This window comes from Giraffa tippelskirchi, chromosome 5, assembly GCF_054371585.1.
Source record: "Giraffa tippelskirchi isolate mGirTip1 chromosome 5, T2T-mGirTip1v1.2.pri, whole genome shotgun sequence".
Classification (NCBI taxonomy): domain Eukaryota; kingdom Metazoa; phylum Chordata; class Mammalia; order Artiodactyla; family Giraffidae; genus Giraffa; species Giraffa tippelskirchi.
The window spans coordinates 21,238,415-21,258,285 of NC_137279.1; the positions used below are offsets into that span (position 1 = coordinate 21,238,415).

Consider the following 19,871-nt stretch of genomic DNA (forward strand, 5'->3'; position numbering starts at 1 on the left):
TTAGGGTGGTTTGTTTATGCAGCATGTTTTTTTGGCAGAGCTAATTGATGCAACACCTTACAAAACTCCTCCACGGCATTGCCTCATGTAAGTCTCATAGCAATTTTGTAAGTTAGAAATTATTACCCCTTTTATACATCTGAGGGAAATGAAGTCTCAACAAAGTCTCCTGACTTGCCCTAAGGTATATGTTGATTGCTAGTAAATACTAGAGAAAGAATGCAAGCAAGGACCAGCTCCTGATGAACACTCTTGTCCTCTTGAGTCTAATACTTTACCTTGTTTTCCGTTCAGTTGCCATTTGGGAAGACAGTTTACTCTTATGAGATCCTGGGAGCAACATCTTCCTTGTCAATCTAGAACTTTCATTCACATAATTAAGAATTTATGTAATTGCACTGAGCTGTGCTTACTTGCTCAGTCGTGTCCATCTCTTTGCGACCCCATAGACTATAGCCCACCAGGCTCCTCTGTCCATGGGGATTCTCCAGGCAGGAATACTGGAGTGTGTTGCCATGCCCTCCTCCAGGGGAACTTCCTAACCCAGGGATCAAACCTATGTCTCCCGCATGGCAGGCGGATTCTTTACCATCTTGGTAAATTCACACACACATACACACACACATACACGTGCACATATACACTCACACTAAATGATATAAATTATGCTCTTCTCTTATGGTTTAGGGTAACAACAATTTGGGGACAGCATCTGTCCCTAACCTCCAAGAAGGGTCCACCTCATTCTTGAAGTCCCATGATTGAAAGCTTTCTCTCAGGTTCCATGTCTTCTGCTCCTACCCATCCCATAGACCTACTATCAGTGTCCAAAGACATCTGTTTCCCAAAGCACCTTTCTTTGGGAGCATGCTGAATTCTTAGAAGAGAGCTATTTGAAAGGCACATTGGTTTATCCACCTCATGATCCATCATCTCTGAAAATTAAAGCCATCTTTGAATTTCCTGCCAGGGAAGGTAGTGCCTTACATGTTGTCCTGAGAAGCTTTTGTTTTCTCTGTTTTTTATTTATTGGGGGCATAGTTGCTTTACAATATTGTGTTAAATTTCTGCTGTACAATGAAGTGAATCAGCTATGTGTATACATATGTCCCCTCCTTCTGGAGTCTCCCTCCCCTCTAGGTCATCAGAAAGCACCAAGCTGAGATCCCTGTGCTTTATACATGGTTGTGTATTTATGTCAATCCTAATTTGTGATCATAGAAAATGACGTGTCAAAGACCTCAGGCAAATGAAAAAAACAGTTCCTCCTGACAATAAGGGCCTGCATTTTTAAACAGATGTTAAGAGTAGTATATCAGTTCTCTCTGGCTGCGGCAGACGGTGCTCGATGTGGGGAGACTTGGCCTGGAAGAAAAAGAACCCTCATCCTCACATTTTCAGCCTCAATCCCTAGTTTCCTCCAGAGCAAAACTCCCAGTCTTGCCAAGTGAGCCTCCTCACTCCCTCCCCTCCCATCCCACCTGGTACTTTCCCATCTTTGTGATTTTGTTCACACAATTCTTTTGCTCAATGTCCTTTCCCAACCACCCAAGTTAATGAGCACCTAATACATAGCAGAAACCGTTCTAGGTGCTATGCAAAAATAAAAGACAAAACTCCTCCTGATATGCAGCTTGTGTTTAAGTAAGTAGAGACTGACTGTAAACAAGTCATGTATCAATGGCATCGGATGGTGATAAGTTACAGAGAAAGATAACAGAAACAGATACTAGAGAGTTTTGGGGATTTTTGCAGCATTAATTAGTGTGGTATGGGTTGAACCGTGGTATGGGAGGGCGTCACTGAGAAGATGCCATTTGAGCAGTGACCTGGAAGGGGTAAGAGTGAGCCAGGCAGATGTCTGGAGGGGCTCCAAGAGCATGTGAGGTATGTTTGGAGAATATTAAGAGGCTCAGTGCCATTGAAATAGAGTGATTTAGGGGTTAGAGAATAGTAGTAGTAGATGAAGGTGGAGAATTAATGAAGGGTCAGACTGTCTGAGCTGTGTAAGGCATGGTAAGGAGTGAGATGAAAAGCCAGAGGAATGACATGTTCTGACTTAAGTTTTAAGTAGATCTTCCTGACTACGGTGTGGGCAATAGTCGGTAGGGAGGCAAACCCCAAAGTGGGTAGACCAGTGAGAGGCATTTACAATGATCTAGGTGGGAGATGCCGAGAAGGCAAGTACCCCACTCCAGTACTCTTGCCTGGAAAATCCCATGGACGGAGGAGCCTGGTAGGCTACAGTCCATGGAGTCGCTAAGAGTCGGACACGACTGAGCAGCTTCACTTTCACTTTTCCCTTTCATGCACTGGAGAAGGAAATGCAATCCACTCCAGTATTCTTGCCTGGAGAATTCCAGGGATGGCGGAGCCTGGTGGGCTGCCGTCTATGGGGTCGCACCGAGTCGGACACGACTGAAGCGACTTAGCAGCAGCAGCAGCAGGTGGGAGGTGATGGAGCTTTGGACAAGGTGATAGTGATGGAGGTAAGAGAAGTATTTGAATTCTCTATATGTTTTGAAGGTAGAGTCAAGAGAATATGGACAGGATTTGGATGAGAATATAGAAAAAATAAAATAGATTCAGGGATGACTCCAAGGGTCTACAGGGTTGAACTGTAGACTTGAAAGTGTTATCTGTGCTTTTTCAAGGCCCAGCTCCCGCACCTGCTCCCTCAGCTAGACATCATTCATCACCCCAGAATCCCTCTACCGCTCTTCTAAACAATATCATTTATGTGCCGCTTACCAAATACTGCCCTGAACTGAGAGCTTTTCCTTTATATGCTTCTGTCTCATCTTTCTGAGAAGTCCGTTAACTGTTAAAGAGCAGATGGTGTGTCTCAGCATCTCCCAAAGTTCAAGAAATAGTGTCTAGTACACATCGTATGGCTTCCCAGGTGGCCCAGTGGTAAAGAATCTGCTTGCCAATGCAGGAGACATGGGTTTGATCTCTGGGTCAGGAAGATCCCCTGGATAAGGAAATGGTAACCCACTCCAGTTTTCTTGCTGGAAAATCCTGTGGACAGAGGATCCTGGTGGCCTACAATCTATGGGGTTGCAAAAGAGTCAGATATGACTTAATGACTGAGCAGTAACAGCATAAGGAATAAAAAATGGTCTTCTGGAGATAAGTTGATATAAGATTGTGGAGACTTAGCATTACTACCCCCAGAAACTTGTCACAGCCACAGCGACAGGAGTGTGTGTATGTGTGAAGGGTCCAGGGCCTGGCCCCTAATGGAGTGGACTTGGGGTAGAGCAGGTGCAATGGCCAGAGCAGTCTCTCACAGGCAGGTCTGCATCCAGAAAGGCCTGGCCTGACACCATGTACCCAGATGTGGCACTCATGTTATTTTTTTTCTTTTTACAAAGTGGGTTTTTTTATTTGAATATATACAAAGAAGACATTAAATTTTGTTAAAAATGTGTAGTTGATTAACAATGTTGTGTTAATTTCAAGTGAACAGCAAAGTGCTTCAAGAATACATACACATCTATTCTTTTCAAATTCTTTTCCCATTTAGATTGTTACAGAATATTGAGAAACATTCCCTGTGCTATAGAGTAGGTTCTTGTTGGTTATCTATTAAATATTTAAATATAGTAGTATGTGTATGTCTATAAGAGAGAGCATTCCAGGTGTGGTAAATGAGGAGAAAAATGAAAACCAAACACAATGGCCCCAAGCAAGGGTTGGACTGAGTTTTATTTTCTCTTGGTTTTTATGCTCAGAGTGATTCAAAAAGTTCTTTTTTCCTTAAAAAGATTCTCCAAAATGTTGGATCCCAAACAGTTTTTTTAAGAATGTCATTATTCTGAAATTGTGTGTGTATGTGTAGTTAGGTTTTGGGACTGATGGGTCATTCCTACTCGGCCCCAGTTGTAGGTAGCCAGGTGAGGAGGCAGATAGCTGATGCTTCAGGGATGAAGGACATATGACTTCTCAGTGAATATTTAGGACTAGTTGATAAAATGACCCTCAGGACTAGGAAGTCAGATCTCAGCCTCAGTTGAGAGATTCAGCAAAGGGGAACATCCTAGTGGACTTTTCACCTTCTAGACCAGTATTTTTCAACTTCTGAATTGAGATATATTTGTGGGTTATGAGCTCAATCTAGTGGGTTGTAACCCATGTTTTTTGAAGATGAACTAAAATAGACTGTACAATAGAAAAAATGCCTTCATGAATGGTGGTTTTACTTTGGTAAATTTTGTTTTGGTGTTGTGTTTAAGTATGGATGTGTATGGATAAATCCTAGGTACTAACAATGTAAACTTTATTTCAGATAAGTTTAAAGTCTACTTCAAGAAAGAAAAAACATTGTTTAAGACAATTTGGAGACAAGTGGAAAATCTAATTTAGAGGGAGAGCCTTCACTCCTTGAGCTCCTTCCCCAAATGCCAAGCACCCTGGGTCCTCGGTTTTCCAGGAGGTGGCCAGCCCCATGGGCCATGCTCACACATGAATATCATAAAGGGAATGATGCGTTCCAGTTTACCATCTCAGATATGCACACAGGTGCTACCACATAGGCACACCTTCACTTGGGACAGCATTCCGCCCTTTCTGAGAGACAGCACTAAGCCCCAGTAGATTCTAAGAATTCAGCGTCCATCCAAGGGTAAAATTCAAGAAAGGGAGGTTGTCGCTTTCTTGTCCGAAGCGGCTATAAAGCTTCCTTAGAAAGATCTCTCCTCCTCCGCTCCCTGCCACCTACTACTGTGTGCCCGAGCCATGCGTGAGCCCTTATTAAGCATGCACTTCTAAGCAAGGAGCATTGACTTCCTCTTAATTGAGGCATAATAATTAGAGCATTAGCACATTAGGAGGGTGAGACAGCATGTTTAGCTTTTGTGATTAATTATCTGAGGATTGTAATAAGTTGTTAAGACATTAATTACACTGGCATGTTTACTGCTCTCAGTGGTACAGGCAAGGCCTCACCATGGCACGTCTAAGGAGGTAACCAGGATGGGAGGCAGGGTGGGTGGGTTACAGAAGCGAATCTGTGAAGCCTTGTGGCCCATCTGAGGGGGTTGTGGTCAAGGTCTGCTGCTTTTTCTTCCAGGATGTAGAAGAATTTTTTTTTTTTCTTTTAATGTAGAGTTGATGAAACAAAGACACTGAGTTCTCAAAGTTCAAAGCCTTTTCAATCCTAGAGGTCAGTAACCATGTAAACCATGTCATGAAGGGCTTGTGGGTCTTCCCCTCAGGATGACTCTCTCTGTTGTGTGGGAGGGAGATTTTGTTAGGGAAGAGAAGAGGACGATGGGTGAAGCCTGGACATTTGAGCTGGGTAGGGGCAAGAAGGGAGAGCCTGGAAGCCTCTGACCAAAAGCCTGAGGGAGAAGGTACTGTCCACCTTGTTTCCAACGTCATGGGCTGTGGGTCCCATGCTGGAAAGGCACTAACATAGGCTGGATGTGCAGAATGTGTTGGGTGCAGTCAGCTATCCATGTATCAAGAATACTGAAATGGGATGCCATGCCCTCCTCCAGGGGATCTTCCCAAGCCAGGGATTGGACTGGGGTCTCCTGCATTGCAGGTCTATTCTTTACCATCTGAGCCACCAGAGAAGCCCATGAATACTGGAGTTGGTAGCCTATTCCTCCTCCAGGGCATCTTCTTGACCCAGGAATCAAACTGGGGTCTCCTACATTGCAGGTAGATTCTTTACAGGCTGAGCTACCAGGGAAGCCTAACTTAAATAGATAACAGACTTAGTATTAGGGGAGAAAGGCAGCTTAGGGAGCTCAAACCTGGAGAGATCATTTAATAATTGTTTTAGGCTCTTTGTGTAGACTTCCTCGGGATGTAGTTACCTGTTGTTGCTGAGAGAGGAGGTCAGGGAGAAGAGCCTAAGAGGTGAGTGGAACACATGTTTATATTCGTAGTGATCAAGAGTCAGCTGTTAAAAATCAACATTTGGCTGAAGTCAAATATGACTACTAGAGAATGAACTTCCGAGTTACAAATCTACATAGCAAATTTTAGTTTTTAAATGCATTTATTCCAAAAAGTTCACTATGAAAAATTTTAGGAGTCATGTTTTTAAGTTTGACATTATGGTACATGAGCAACAATCTCTTGGCTCTGCCAACCACCGGTTAGTCATCGAGGTCTCCAGGTTATATAGCTTCCATCCTAAAGGCACGTTCATGCTCAGTTCATGTGGCTGGAGGTGTAGGGAATGTGGTCTAAAAGAGAGTCGTAGCCAGTTCATTTTCCCAAGATTACTTTGTCTAATGTTACGAATGCCAGATTTTTAAAAACCAGCAAAGATTAGGAATACGACTTCTTCCTTACTCTGTTACTCTGCCTGAGATTGTTTCTGCTATTGCTCAGTCAGTAAGTCTTGTCTGACTCTGTGTGGCCCCATGGACTGCAGCATGCCAGACTTCCCTATCCTACACTATCTCCCAGAGTTAGCTCAAATTCATGTCCAATGAGTCAGTGATGTTATCTAACCATCTCATCCTTTGCCACCCTCTTCTCTTTTTGCAGTCAGTCTTTCCCAGCATCAGTGTCATTTCCAAAGAGTTGTCTCTTCACATTAGGTGGCCAAAGTACTGGAGCTTCAGCAGCAGCTCTTCCAATGAATATTCAGGGTTGACATTCTTTAGGATGGACTGGTTTGATCTTGCAGTCCAAGGGACTCTCAAGAGTCTTCTCCAGCACAATTAGAAAGCATCAGTTCTTCAACACTCAGCCTTCTTAATGGTTCAACTCTCACATCGATACTTGACTACTGGAAAAACCATAACTTTGACTATATGGACTTTTGTTGGCAAAGTAATGTCTCTGCTTTTTAATATGCTGTCTATGTTTTTCATAGCTTTTCTTCTGAGGAGCAAGTGTCTTTTAATTTCATGGCTGCAGTCTCTGTCCACAGTGATTTTGGAGCCCAAGAAAATAAAATCTGTCACTGCTTCCACTTTTTCCCCTTCTATTTGCCATGAAGTGATGGTACGATCTTAGTTTCTTGGATATTGAGTTTTAAACCAACTGTCCTCTTTCACCCTAACCAAGAGGCTCTTTAATTCCTCTTCACTCTCTGCCATTAGAGTAATATGATCTGCATATTAATATTTTCCGCTGCAATCTTGATTCTAGCTTGTGAATCATCTAGTCCAGCATTTTGCATGATGTACTCTGCATATAAGTTAAATAAACAGGGTGACAATAGACAGCATTGACGTACTCCTTTCCCAATTTTGAACCATTCAGTAGTTCCATGTAAGGTTCTAACTGTTGATCCTTGACCTGCATGCAGGTTTGTCATTAGACAGATAAGGGGGTCTGGTACTCCCATCTCTTTAAGAATTTTCCACAATTTGTTGTGATCCACACAGTCAAAGGCTTTAGTGGAGTCAATTAAATGGAAGTAGATGTTTTTCCTGAAATTCCCTTGCTTTCTCTATGATCCAAAGAATGTTGGCAATTTGATCTCTTGTTCCTTTGCCTTTTCTAAATCTAGCTTGTACATCTGTAAGTTCTCAGTTCACATACTACTGAAGCCTAGCTTGAAGGATTTTGAACATAACCTTACTAGCATGTGAAATGCATGCAGTTGTCCATTAGTTTGAACAGTCTTTGCCACTGCCCTTTGGTATTGGAATGAAAACTGATTCTTTAGCTGTGTGGCCACTGCTGAGTTTTCCAAATTTGCTGATGTATTGAGTACGGCACTTTAACAGCATCATCTTTGAGGATTTGAAATTGTTCAGCTTGAATTCCATCACCTCCACTAACTTTGTTTATAGTAATGCTTCCTAAGGCCCACTTGACTTCACACTCCAGGATATCTGGCTCTAGGTGAGTGACTACACCACTGTGGTTAGCCCAGTCATTAAGATCTTTTCTTTCTTTCTTTTTTGTTTTTTTTATATAGTTCTTCTGTGTATTCTTGCCGCTTTGTCTTAATCTCTTGTGCCTCTGTTAGGTCCTTACCATTTCTGACCTTTATTGTGTCCATCCTTGCATAATATGTTCCCTGATATCTCCAATTTTCTTGAAGATTTCTCCAGTCTTTCCCATTCTATTTTCCTCTACTTCTTTGCATTTTTCATTGAAGAAAGCCTTCTTATCTCTCCTTGCTATTCTCTGGAACTCTGCATTCAGTTTGATATATGTTTCCCTTCCTTCCTTGCTTTTGATTTCTCCAGTCTTTCCCATTCTATTTTCCTCTACTTCTTTGCATTTTTCATTGAAGAAAGCCTTCTTATCTCTCCTTGCTATTCTCTGGAACTCTGCATTCAGTTTGATATATGTTTCCCTTCCTTCCTTGCTTTTTGCTTCTCTTCTTTCCTTGACTATTTGTAAAACCTCTTAGACAACTACTTTGTCTTTTTGCACCTGATTTTCTTTGGGATGGTTTTGGTCTCTGCCTTCTGTACAATGTCATGAACATCTGTCCATAGTTCTGGGATGGTTATTTCAGTTCAGTTGCTCAGTTGTGGGCTACTTTTTGTGATGCCATAGACTGCAGCACGCCAGGCTTCCCTGTCCATCACCAACTCCTGGAGCTTACTCAAACTCATGTCCATAGACTCAGTGATGCCATGCAACCAACTCATCCTCTGTCATCCCCTTCTCCTGACTTCAATCTTTCCCAGCGTCAGGGTCTTTTCCAGTAAGTCAGTTCTTCACATCAGGTGGCCAAAGTATTGGAGTTTCAGCTTCAACATCAGTCCTTCCAATGAATATTCAGGACTGATTTCCTTTAGGATAGACTGGTTGGATCTCTTTGCAGTCCAAGAGACTCTCAATAGTCTTCTCCAACACCACAGTTCAAAAGTATCAATTCTTCAGTGCTCAGCTTTCTTTATAGTCTAACTCTCACATCCATACATGACTATTGGAAAAACCATAACTTTGACTAGAGGGACCTTTGTTGGCAAAGTAATGTTTCTGCTTTTTAAATGTGGTCTAGGTTGGTCATAGCTTTTCTTCCAAGGAACAAGTGTCTTTTAATTTCATGGCTGCAGTCACCATCTTCAGTGATTTTGGAGCCCAAGAAAATAAATCTCTCACTGTTTCCATTGTTTCCCCTTCTATTTGTCATGAAGTGATGGGACCAGATGCCATGATCTTAGTTTTCTGAACGTTGAGCTTTAAGCCAACTTTTTCACTCTCCTCTTTCACTTTCATCAAGAGGTTCTTTAATTCTTCTTCAATTTCTGCCATAAGGTTGTCATCATCTGCATATCTGAGGTTACTGGTATTTCTCCTGGAAATCTTGATTCCAGCTTATGCTTCCTCCAGCCCAGCACTTCTCATGATGTACTGTGCATGTAAGTGAAATAAGCAGGGTGACGATATACAGCCTTGACGTACTCCTTTTCCTATTTGGAAAAAGTCTGTTGTTCTATGTCCAGTTCTAACTGTTGCTTCCTGACCTGCATACAGGTTTCTCAAGAGACAGGTCAGATGGTCTGGTATTCCCATCTCTTTCAGAATTTTCCACAGTTTATTGTGATCCACACAGTCAAAGGCTTTGGCATAGCCAATATAACAGATGTTTTTCTAGTATTCTCTTGCTTTTTTGATGATCCAACAGATGTTGGCAATTTGATCTCTGGTTCCTGTGTCTTTTCTAAATCCAACTTGAACATCTGGAAGTTCACGGTTCACGTACTGTTGAAGCCTCGCTTGGAGAATTTTGAGCATTACTTTGCTAGCGTTTGAGATGAGTGCAATTGTGCGGTAGTTTGAGCATTCTTCGGCATTGCCTTTCTTTGGGATTGAAATGAAAACCGAACTTTTCCAGTCCTGTGGCCACTGCTGAGTTTTCCAAATTTCCTGGCATATTGAGTGCAGCACTTTCAGAGCATCGTCTTTTAGGATTTGAAATAACTCAACTGGAATTCCATCACCTCCACTAACTTTGTTCGTAGTGATGCTTCCTAAGGCCCACTTGACTTCACATTCCAAGATGTGTGGCTCTAGGTGAATGATCATATCATCGTGATTATCTGAGTCATGAAGATCTTTTTTGTACAATTCTCCTTGTATTCTTGCCACCTCTTCTTAATATCTTCTGCTTCTTTTAGGTCCATACAGTTTCTGTCCTTTTTTGTGCCCATCTTTGCATGAAATGTTCCCTTGGTATCTCTAATTTTCTTGAAGAGATCTCTAATCTTTCCCATTCTATCGTTTTTTGATGGTTATTTACACTGTAATAAATATTTGTGTTTGCAAAAGGATACAGTGCTCCTTCTGAAGTTGTTTAAATAGCATACTCGTATTAACTCCTCATTAATTTTCCTATTTGCTTAGAAATTTGAAAGTTCTAAGTAACTGTTTTTGTCTTAAAATTAACAGCTTGCACAATCATCATTAATTTTTGTAGTGCTTTACTTTTGCAATAATCAATGTATATTTAACCATAACTGATAGAATTCCAAGACAGAGACTTTCATTCCAAGCTCCTTGTACAATACTTTCCCATATTTGAAAAAAAAAAAAATTCATATGAAAAGAAATTCAAATGACATGGGTTTTTTTTTTTTTTTTTTTTTCTTTTCTGGTTGGATTATCTTGCATTGAAAATCTAGTGACCTATGATTACACAATCACTGATCTCACATACATCCATGGGTCCCGGAAATGATTTTGAAGTGAGTCTTCAGTTATTTAGCCTTTTGATGGCCACAGCTCAAACAATGAGAGATTTTGGCCAAACACCAGGGTTGAAGGCTGAGTTTGGTACATTCCAGTCTCACTTGTGAAAATGAAACTGCACTTTTGTATGGAATGAATTACCAGCATCAAGAGTTTGGGACTGGTGTCTTTGGTGCAGGGCTGGTAAGGGGCATGCAATTTAAATGGAAGGAACTGATATCCAAGACTATATAAGAAGTCAGGGTAGAACCTGGACAGAGGCTGCTCATCCCCACTAATATCTTGCCATAGTGACAAGGGATAGGCTCTTCATCCAGCCTAGTCTGACTGGAGAAGGAAGCAGAGAAGGGTGATAAGTCACCCTGAGCTGAAACTGGTTGGAATCACCAGCCTTCAGAGCCCCAAGAAGGCCTGTCACTTAGAGATGGGAGAAGTGGAGAGGACCCTATTTCCTTTTATCTCCTACCTCCTCACTCCAGAAAGGTTCTTCCTCAGCTCACTTTGACACATTATTGACCAGAGACATATTAATATCTCTTTTGTTATTATCCAAAGGTTATTGCCCATAGACGTATCAATATGTTCTTAGGGAGTGATACAGTTAACATCACCACGCAAGGTTGTTAGTGCTTAAAATGCATCAAGGGTTTATTATACAACTTATGATTGTAGTTATCATTCCCATTTTGCTCCATTAGGATTTTATTCCAACTGGGTATATATTATAAACACAAGTTTATTACCATAAACTGTTCAAAAATGACACATTGTATCCATCTTGTGGCATTTCTAAAAGAGCCCCCCTGCAAAGATCCACCTTGTCAACTAGCAGATAAAATGAAAGAACATATTCTAGAGGAAATAATACCCACAGGACTAAAATCAAATGCCGTCAGCAAGTGTAGAGTCTGCTTTTCCAGGGGAGAGCACCATGAAACATGGTACATTTGTAATAATATTCTGTTTTCCTGCACAGACATGACTGCTGTACTGCCTATCACACTCTAATGAAATAGCAGAATGCTTTTAGTTAATACATGTGCAAAGTTTCAAATAAATACATTAAGTGCAAAAAAAAGTTGTTTATGTTTACTCAAATATGAGTGTTTCGATATTCACTTACATAACAAATCACCAGCCACAAGCATTAGTTTCTGCAAAAATTCCCTAGTTTTTTATCTTAATCTTAATTCTTAACCATAACTTAATTCTTGATCTTAATATCTTAATCAATATTAAGAATGTTCAATTCCAAATGCAGAGCGATTCTTTCTTAGCCTGTTTCCCTGGGGGTCTTTAGGGTCTGCCCTGCCTAGCTGGCTCAGAGAGACCTCCTAGACTGGAGTGTATACTACTGACCTGCAGCTGAAGGCCTGATGAGCTTCAGATCCTGCAGAGCAAACATTCTTTCTCAGCTAAAAACAGCCCATTCACTTTCCTGTTCTTTCTCGCTGCCCCAGTCTGCTCAGAGCATTAAATGTGGAGCTGTTTGGTTATACTCCAGTAGACCATCACTAGAGCTTGGAAGGTGGAAGTTATCATTATTAAATACATTTCAAGTCTTCCACACATATCTGAGTACAGCAAACATTAAAAATTAATGTCTCTAATAATAAAACCCAGAATAACGATGCTGTTATTACTAATTGTAATTTATGGCCAGCTGGTAGTGTGTTAAGTGCTCTGAAGAACATAAAGTTACAAAACAGCCTTCTTTGAATAGGTGAGTAGGATGAATGATTTCCTTGCTCTTGAGATCATCTGCATATTAGATGCTTACTCACAGAGTAAGTGAGGAACACCTTTTTCCTGGTTATAGGCCAGTCTGCCCATTTAACAGTGTCGGGGCTGGGGGGGAGAAGGAAGTCTTTGAGGCATTTCAAGGGGTGATTATAACCATTCTTTTCTGTGGTCCATGAAGTTATGATTCACATGACTGGCATCAGCTAGCATTTGATGTTATTAGTTACCTTCTCCTGTATGCTATCAGTCCCTCTACAAAGTAATAAGTCCCTTGACATCTGGATCCTTTTATATCTCCCAGCAACTGTTACAGTGTCTTAATTTGCATTATTGTAAGAGCTCTTAAAATGGAATTGTGTGTGAGCGTGTCTGCACACACAAGTCTTTCGGCCCTTACAAAATTGTAAACTCTTTGACATTCAAGGCAATGTCTTACTTATTATCTGTGGTTTTTAGTAGAGCCCTGTTCTCCCTATTAACATATATTGATTGGTTAAACATTAAGCTATGTTAACTTTTCTCATAGGTCTGCAATTCTTACACATTAATTAGACACAAGATTCTCCATTTACTCATTCACTCATTCATTCATAAAATATAGGCTTTTACATTTTTTTAAGCATTATGCTAAGTGCCAAGGATACAGAGGCAAAGTTGACAAGTCTGTGCTCTGTTGGAACTTATTCTCTTAGGATAGACAATAATCAAATTAGAGCATGAAGAGGCAGGATGACTTCTAACTATGGTGAGTGCTGGTAGGTAAATTATGGGTAGAAGGTGAGAGGTGGGAAGGATGCCACTTCAGAGAGAGTCACCAAGGAAAATCTCTCCAACAAGGAGAGGGCCTGGTTGGGTGTTATCCACAGATGCTCTGAGATGATGGTTCTGAGGCTGAAAACATTTAGCCACTTAAGTTTGCTTTATCTAATTTATTTATTCCTTCAGTAATTCCTTTATCATTTGTTATGCCCATGACTGTGGGGTTCTGGGTACTTGGCCCTGAGGATCCAGAGAGGATGATGGCATAACCCTGCCCTTGAGGAATTTGCAATGCAGTGGTAATGAGAAACGTGGAGATGTCAAATGCAGTGGATTCCTATGAGCTGCAGGCTGAAGGAACCTGGATTATGGTTCATTTTGTATTTGCTCACTCAGCTCCTGGCCCAGGGCTGCACTGTGGTCAACCCTCAGTGAAAGAGGAAGTAGGAGGACAGGCAGAGGGGCAGAGGTCACTGAGAACTTGAGTAGCTTTGTGCCTTAAGTAGGGCTCTGGTCAGAGCCTGCATGGCCGCCTTGTTCTTCATTTGAATTCACTCTCTGCAGAATTAATTGCTAAAATCCTTCAGAAAGCAGCGGGGAGGTATTAGTTGTCCAGAAGACATTTTGATTTAGTGAAATTTGTGCCTATGACATATTTCTAAGAGGAACCAGATTTTATATCCTTTATATTTCTTGCAGGGCCTGTTAGAGTATTTTGTTTGTGTATATGTACATGTGCATATGTACATATGTGTATGTATTTGGTTGTTTGATTGACTTGAGCTCTAGAACCAAAGAAGGAAAATGATTTTTGGTTTCTAAAAGGCTGTACTCTCCGTTCCTGAATAGAAGATGAGTCATAAGAATGTCAAAAGACAGTTTAAAAGGAGAAACACAGGATTATGCGTTCCTCCTGGTTATTGCATATAAATTGCTTCTTTGCATGAAAGATCATGTTCCATAGGGACCAGCAAGTGCCTGGCTTAATTTGTTGGTTCCTGTGCCACTGAGTGAATTGAGTTCTTCCCCCCAGTAGTGGGGTGAGTGTGTCTAGAATATCAAGCACAGGAGGTGGGCATTAATTAGAATTAACAGCCTGTAATTGGAGTTGCCTTTATCCCTTCTTCCATTCTCCAAGCCTGAGACTGTCAGAAGGCTCGTTTTCACTGAAGCGTCATAATTAACGCAGAGCCTAATGTGAAAGGCAGATGAGGTTGAAACCCAAAATAGCTCAGCACTACCCAAGGGTTTATATGTGAAGAGCTGTGGGGAGCAGGCCTAGGAGAAGAGGAGGCTGGCATTTAGGTTGACCTCCAAATGTTTTCCTTTCAGAGAGGGAGTTTAGGAGTCAAGCCATTAAGTACCCTTTCATATTCCTAAAAGGAACATTCTAAAACACTGAACTAGTCACTGATGGAATGGGGTTTAGAACCCTGGTCTCCAGAAGTTGCAGGAAGCATGCTGGCAAGTCTCAAATCCTCTGCTTTCCTTTTATTGCCCCTGATTTGTAAGAAAGAGTTTCCTTCTTCATGAGGCTGACATCTTTTTTTTTTTTTTTTAGTGGAACCTGGGAGGGCTGGTAAATGTAATAATGTCCACAAAGTCCTTGGAGTGCCTTGGAAGAAAATTCAAGGTATTTCTCTTATTACTGCTGGTCTTCCAATTCCCCTGAACTCTGAGAACCCATTTAAGTGATTACTTCATGAGGAGGTTAGTAGAAAAGCAAAACTAATATATTTCTTCATTTGGCAGCTCCCACACAGCAAAGAACCCTAAGTGCACTTACAATCACTATTATAGTCTCACACCTTCTCACTTGGTTCTGCTTAGAACATAATACACTAAACACCTGCTATTTGTCTCCTAAGAAGACCAGATTTCATGAACTTTCCACAGATCACTGGCAGCACCCCTTGTGTACATGCACAAATATTTACTTAGTCCATGTCACAGGGGAACTAAGAGAAAGATAAGGAGAGTTACTGTGCCACATTATAATTCCAAGTCCCCAACTCAGAGACAGGCAAAATGGGAAAAGAAAAAATGAGAAATAGTTTAGGTTCTCCACACCAGGCTTCCTTGGGGGACTCAAAGTCATTGGCTTAATTTCCATCCCAAGCTATTTGTTGAAAGGAAATCCCTTAAATATATACAGTGTTCCTCTTCTCATCAAGAGAGGTACCAGAGGAGTGTCACATGATATTAGGTGTAAGAACAAGGACAATTGCTAATTTGATACACAGATGATTGCCACATTAGGAAACTATCTTATCACACTTGCTGCTACAGGGTGCTCCCATGACTTGGGGACATCAACATGCAATTCCTCTGGTGATGATGGAAATGGCATGCAGATTATTCACAGCCAGATGCAGATTCAGGAATGCTGGGGGCACCCACATGCAGAAACCAGCTACTTTGTTTCTATGTTGTTGTTCAGTGGCTCAGTCGTGTCTGACTCTTTGTGAGCCCATGCCAGCCTCCCCTGTCCTTTACTATGTCCCAGAGTTTGCTCAAACTCATGTCCATTGAGTCAGTGATGCCAGCTAACCATCTCATCCTCTGTCTCCCTCTTCTCCTCCTGCCTTCAATCTTTCCCAGCATCAGGGTCTTTTCCAGTGAGCTGGCTCTTCACATCAGGTGGCCAAAGTATTGGAGCTTCAGCATCAGTCCTTCCAATGAATAGTCAGGGTTGATTTCCTTTAGGATTGACTTGTTTGATCTCTATAGAATATTTTTATTCCCTAGTGGTTTTTTCTTTAAATCTTTTCTTATGGGTGGTAATCTACTGTCATTAAGTTGCTTCATCAGTAGATTTCCTAGATCATTTGGATTTTTATTCTCTTTTAAATATAAGTTTATTTATTTATTGGCTGTGTTGGGTCTTTGTTGCTGTTTGGGCTTTTCTCTAGTTGCAGTGAGCTGGGCCTGCTCTCTAGTTGTGGTATGTGGGCTTTGCATTGCGATGATTTCTCTTATTGCAGAGCACAGGCTCTAGGCACACAGGTTTCAGTAGTTGTGGTACATGGACTTCAGCAGTTGTAGCTTGTGGTCTCTGGAGCACAGACTCGGTAGTTGCAGCACATGGGCTTAGTTGCTCCATGGTGAGGGGGATCCTCCCGGACCAGGGATTGAACTAATGTCTCTTGCACTGGCAGGTGGATTCTCTATAACTGAGCCACCTGGGAAGCCCTGGATTTTTATTCTGATGCTTAGCTATTTTGGAAAAATCAGGGATAAATTGTTTTCCCAATCAAGATTTCATCAGGGCTGGCTTTATTTTAGAGACATTGTTTTCTGATTTTTCAAACTTCCTCTGACATTTAGTAATTTACCTGAACTGAAATACTTGCTAGTACAAGTAACTTGAGCCAAAGTCAAACAGTGCAAACATCTTAAAGACCTTTGGGGAAGAGTCACTGGGTAGCTGTGAATATGAGCTTTGGGGTTGACCGAGATATGTAGCTAGAGTTGAAAGATGGTATCAAACTGGCACACTCTGGCTGATGTGGCCCTACTGATTAGTGAGTACATGAGGTACTGTCTATTCCTTAGAGTGACTATAACATCTGCATGCAGCCCAGTCCTCTGATTTTGACAGTGGCACCAAGGTGTTTTACTCCTTGGCAGAAAATTTTGACAAACTTAGAATATTAAAAAGTGGAGACATCACTTTGCCAACAAATGTCCATCTAGTCAAAGCTATGATTTTTTTCAAGTGGTCAAGTATGGATGTGAGAGTTGGACCATAAGGAAGGCTGAGCACCGAAGAATTGATTCTTTTGAAATGTGGTGCTGGAGAAGACTCTTGAGAGTCTCTTGGACAGCAAGGAGATGAAACCAGTCAGTTCTAAAGAGAATCAGTCCTGAATATTCATTGGAAGGACTGCTGCTGAAGCTGAAGCTCTAATACTTGGGCCACCTAATGCAAAGAGCTGACTCAGTGGAAAAGACCCTGATGCTGGCAAAGATTGAGGGCAGGAGGAGAAGGGGCCAACAAAGGATGAGATGATTGGATGGTGTCATTGACTCAATGGACTTGTTTGAGCAAACTCTGGGAGATAGTGAAGGACAGGGAAACCTGATACGCTGCAGTCCATGGGGTCACAAAGAGTCAGACACAACTGAGAGGCTGAACAACAGCAAGGTTTTTGAAAGATGGTGTTGCTTTCTATATACTCAAAAGACTGGAGATACATAATTTAAATATATACAATTTTTATTGTTTTGAAAAGACTGGAGATAAAGCTTCAGATCCCTTTACTTTCTCCATAATGTCTTTAATAGACTAACATTCTTCATAATTTTTGCCAAATTTTCTAAAATGTTAGAAGTTAAAGATGCCTGAGGAAACAGGCTGTTTTTTAGGAAACCCCAAGTTGCAAACAACTAGAGACTAGGAAAGACAGGTGGGAAGAGACTGGCAGATGAAGCTGTAAATGCGCCAGTAGTGAAGGGCATTGAATATAGTTGTATAGGAAAGAACACCAACGACGTGGGCCAAAGTCTCAGCTCCACTAAAAGTCACATCAGCTGTCTATCCTCAGATTCTTAAGCTGACAGACGTGTAGAAGACTTCGCTGAAAAGATCCAGCTTGAGTTTCCGTATTTCGGCTCTGCTAGCCTCAAACCATCAGAATTAGCTCCTCTCATGCTTGCACAAGTGTTGCTGCAGCTCTTGTATCACATAATTATGCACCAATATCTGAAGAGAAACACAGGGTCTGCTGTATTTTACAAAATCTAAGATGTCTTTGTCTGGAAGATGCACTATTATTAATATTTTATATACTACCACAAAAGAAACAATACTGCCAGTTGGATTTTGACAAGCTGTTTATTGTCAAATGCATCCTGAATTAACCAATCGATGAAATGTGTCTTATGTAAGAATGCCTTTGAAACCTTTTATCATAGCATTTCCCCTCTGTCAGCAGACTTCCCACACACAAGTCCTTGAGCCAGTCCCTGGTAGTATCCCTGTGTCTTGTGTATGTCCTCCTCTTCTCTTCTCTCCTAGGGCCTTGGGAGTTTGCAGCTTCTGCTACAGCACCCTGGGCCAGTTCCATGCAAGCCCACCATTTTACTAAGTCTCTGGCTTCTCCCATCACTTCTGCACTTTGGCAAACACCACGCTAGCAGTTACTTCTTATGGGACAAACTGTTACCAGTGGAAGAACAGAGAGTAGGATGGGGCTTGTAGACAAATTGCTTCCTCCCCGACCCAACCACCCCCAACACTGCCCACCCCCATCCCATTCCAAAGCATGGATTTTGGATGTAGCTTCTTTGGAGATAGTCTCAACTGGCTCGGTAACTGTGTCTCTATGACATGGTGAGCCAACCTGAAAAAGCATCAAGTTTATCTATTTTCCATTCTTCCTTGCCTCTTTCCCTCCTTCCTTCACTCTTGATGCCCTGGCGTCATACCTCTCAATAACTTTTTCACACTTTATCCTTGCCTCAGACCTTGTTTTCTAGGGAAAGAGGCTGATCCAACCACCAAGATGACCTCAAATCGATCCAGATTAGTTCTAGTTACTTGAGGGAGAGGTAGACTTCAGAAGAAAACTAGGGCTCTGCTGTTATGGAAGAAAAATGGTATAGCTGGAGAGTGGGCCATCAGCGGTATTGACTAGTACCTGCCCTGCTTCCCAGGGTTGTTAAAAGAGTTAAACAGATAATGAGGTGCAAATGTTCTCAACCATAACATAACATAAAAATGTAGAGTTGTCATTGGACTCATGACTCTTCACAAGAACTTTACTAATTCATTCATTTGACAAAAATTATTTAATAAGCACATACTGTTTGCCAGTCCAGTGGCTGGCAGAGATAATACGACAGTTTCTGATTTGCAGGAGCTTCTTATCTATAGGGAAAATAAGCAAATAAATTACATGTAATTTCAGATTGAGGGCAGGGGAAGGGGACGACAGAGATGAGATGGTTGGATGGCATCACCGACTCAGTGGACATGAGTTTGGGTAAACTCCGGGAGTTGGTGATGGACAGGGAGGCCTGGCGTGCTGTGGTCCATGGGGTCACAAAGAGTCGGACACAACTGAGTGACTGAACTGAACTGAACAGTTTTCTAAGGGAAATGGAGGGTGTGTTGTAAGAGCTTAGGTTTGGAGTGAGGGGTCAAAAAAAGCTGCCTGGGCAAATGACATATAAGCTAAGAGCTGGAGGATGACTCAGGGATAGGTGGTTTGGGGTGGGGTGGGGTACAGAGGTGTGATAGGTAGAAGGAAAAGTGTCTACAAAGGTGAGGAGATAAAAGAGGGCTTGGGTAGGATGGCAAAGCCCAGTTTATGGCACACGGCTCCCTTGGCTTGAATTGGGAAGGCAATGAGGAACCACTGAAATGCTTAAGAAGCATAGTTTTAGGCTGATTCATGTTGATGTTTGGCAGAAACCAACAAAATTCTGTAAAGCAATTATCCTTCAATTAAAGAATAAATTAATTTTTTAAAAAAGCATAGTTTTCGAAAAACCTCTTCAATAATGGTAGAATGAATGGACTTGAGGAGTGGTGAGGCAGGATGCTAAGAAGTCAGGAAGCTGAGATACAATCACGTAACGTGGCATTTCCTTCTATTTATTTAATTCAGTTTGGAGGAGTTTTTCTTAGTTAAATATTCTTCATAACTTATGATTTTAGGTGGGATGAATTGAGAGAGAAGCACTGACCTATACACACTACCTGGTGTAAAATAGATAGCCAGTAGGAAGTGGAT

At 41.5% G+C, this 19,871-nt stretch overlaps 1 long non-coding RNA gene across 12 annotated transcripts in view; it reads left to right on the plus strand.

Moving 5' to 3' along the window:
• The window catches only part of LOC145507395 (uncharacterized), a 721,493-nt gene that overhangs the window by 360,636 nt on the left and 340,986 nt on the right, over nt 1–19,871 (plus strand). The window contains exon 5 of one of the 12 annotated variants that reach the window (XR_014054809.1): nt 14,693–14,764. The exons of the other annotated variants lie outside the window; for them this stretch is intronic. This is a non-coding gene — a long non-coding RNA (uncharacterized LOC145507395). The remainder of the gene's footprint in view (nt 1–14,692; nt 14,765–19,871) is intronic. 12 annotated transcript variants of the gene reach the window in all.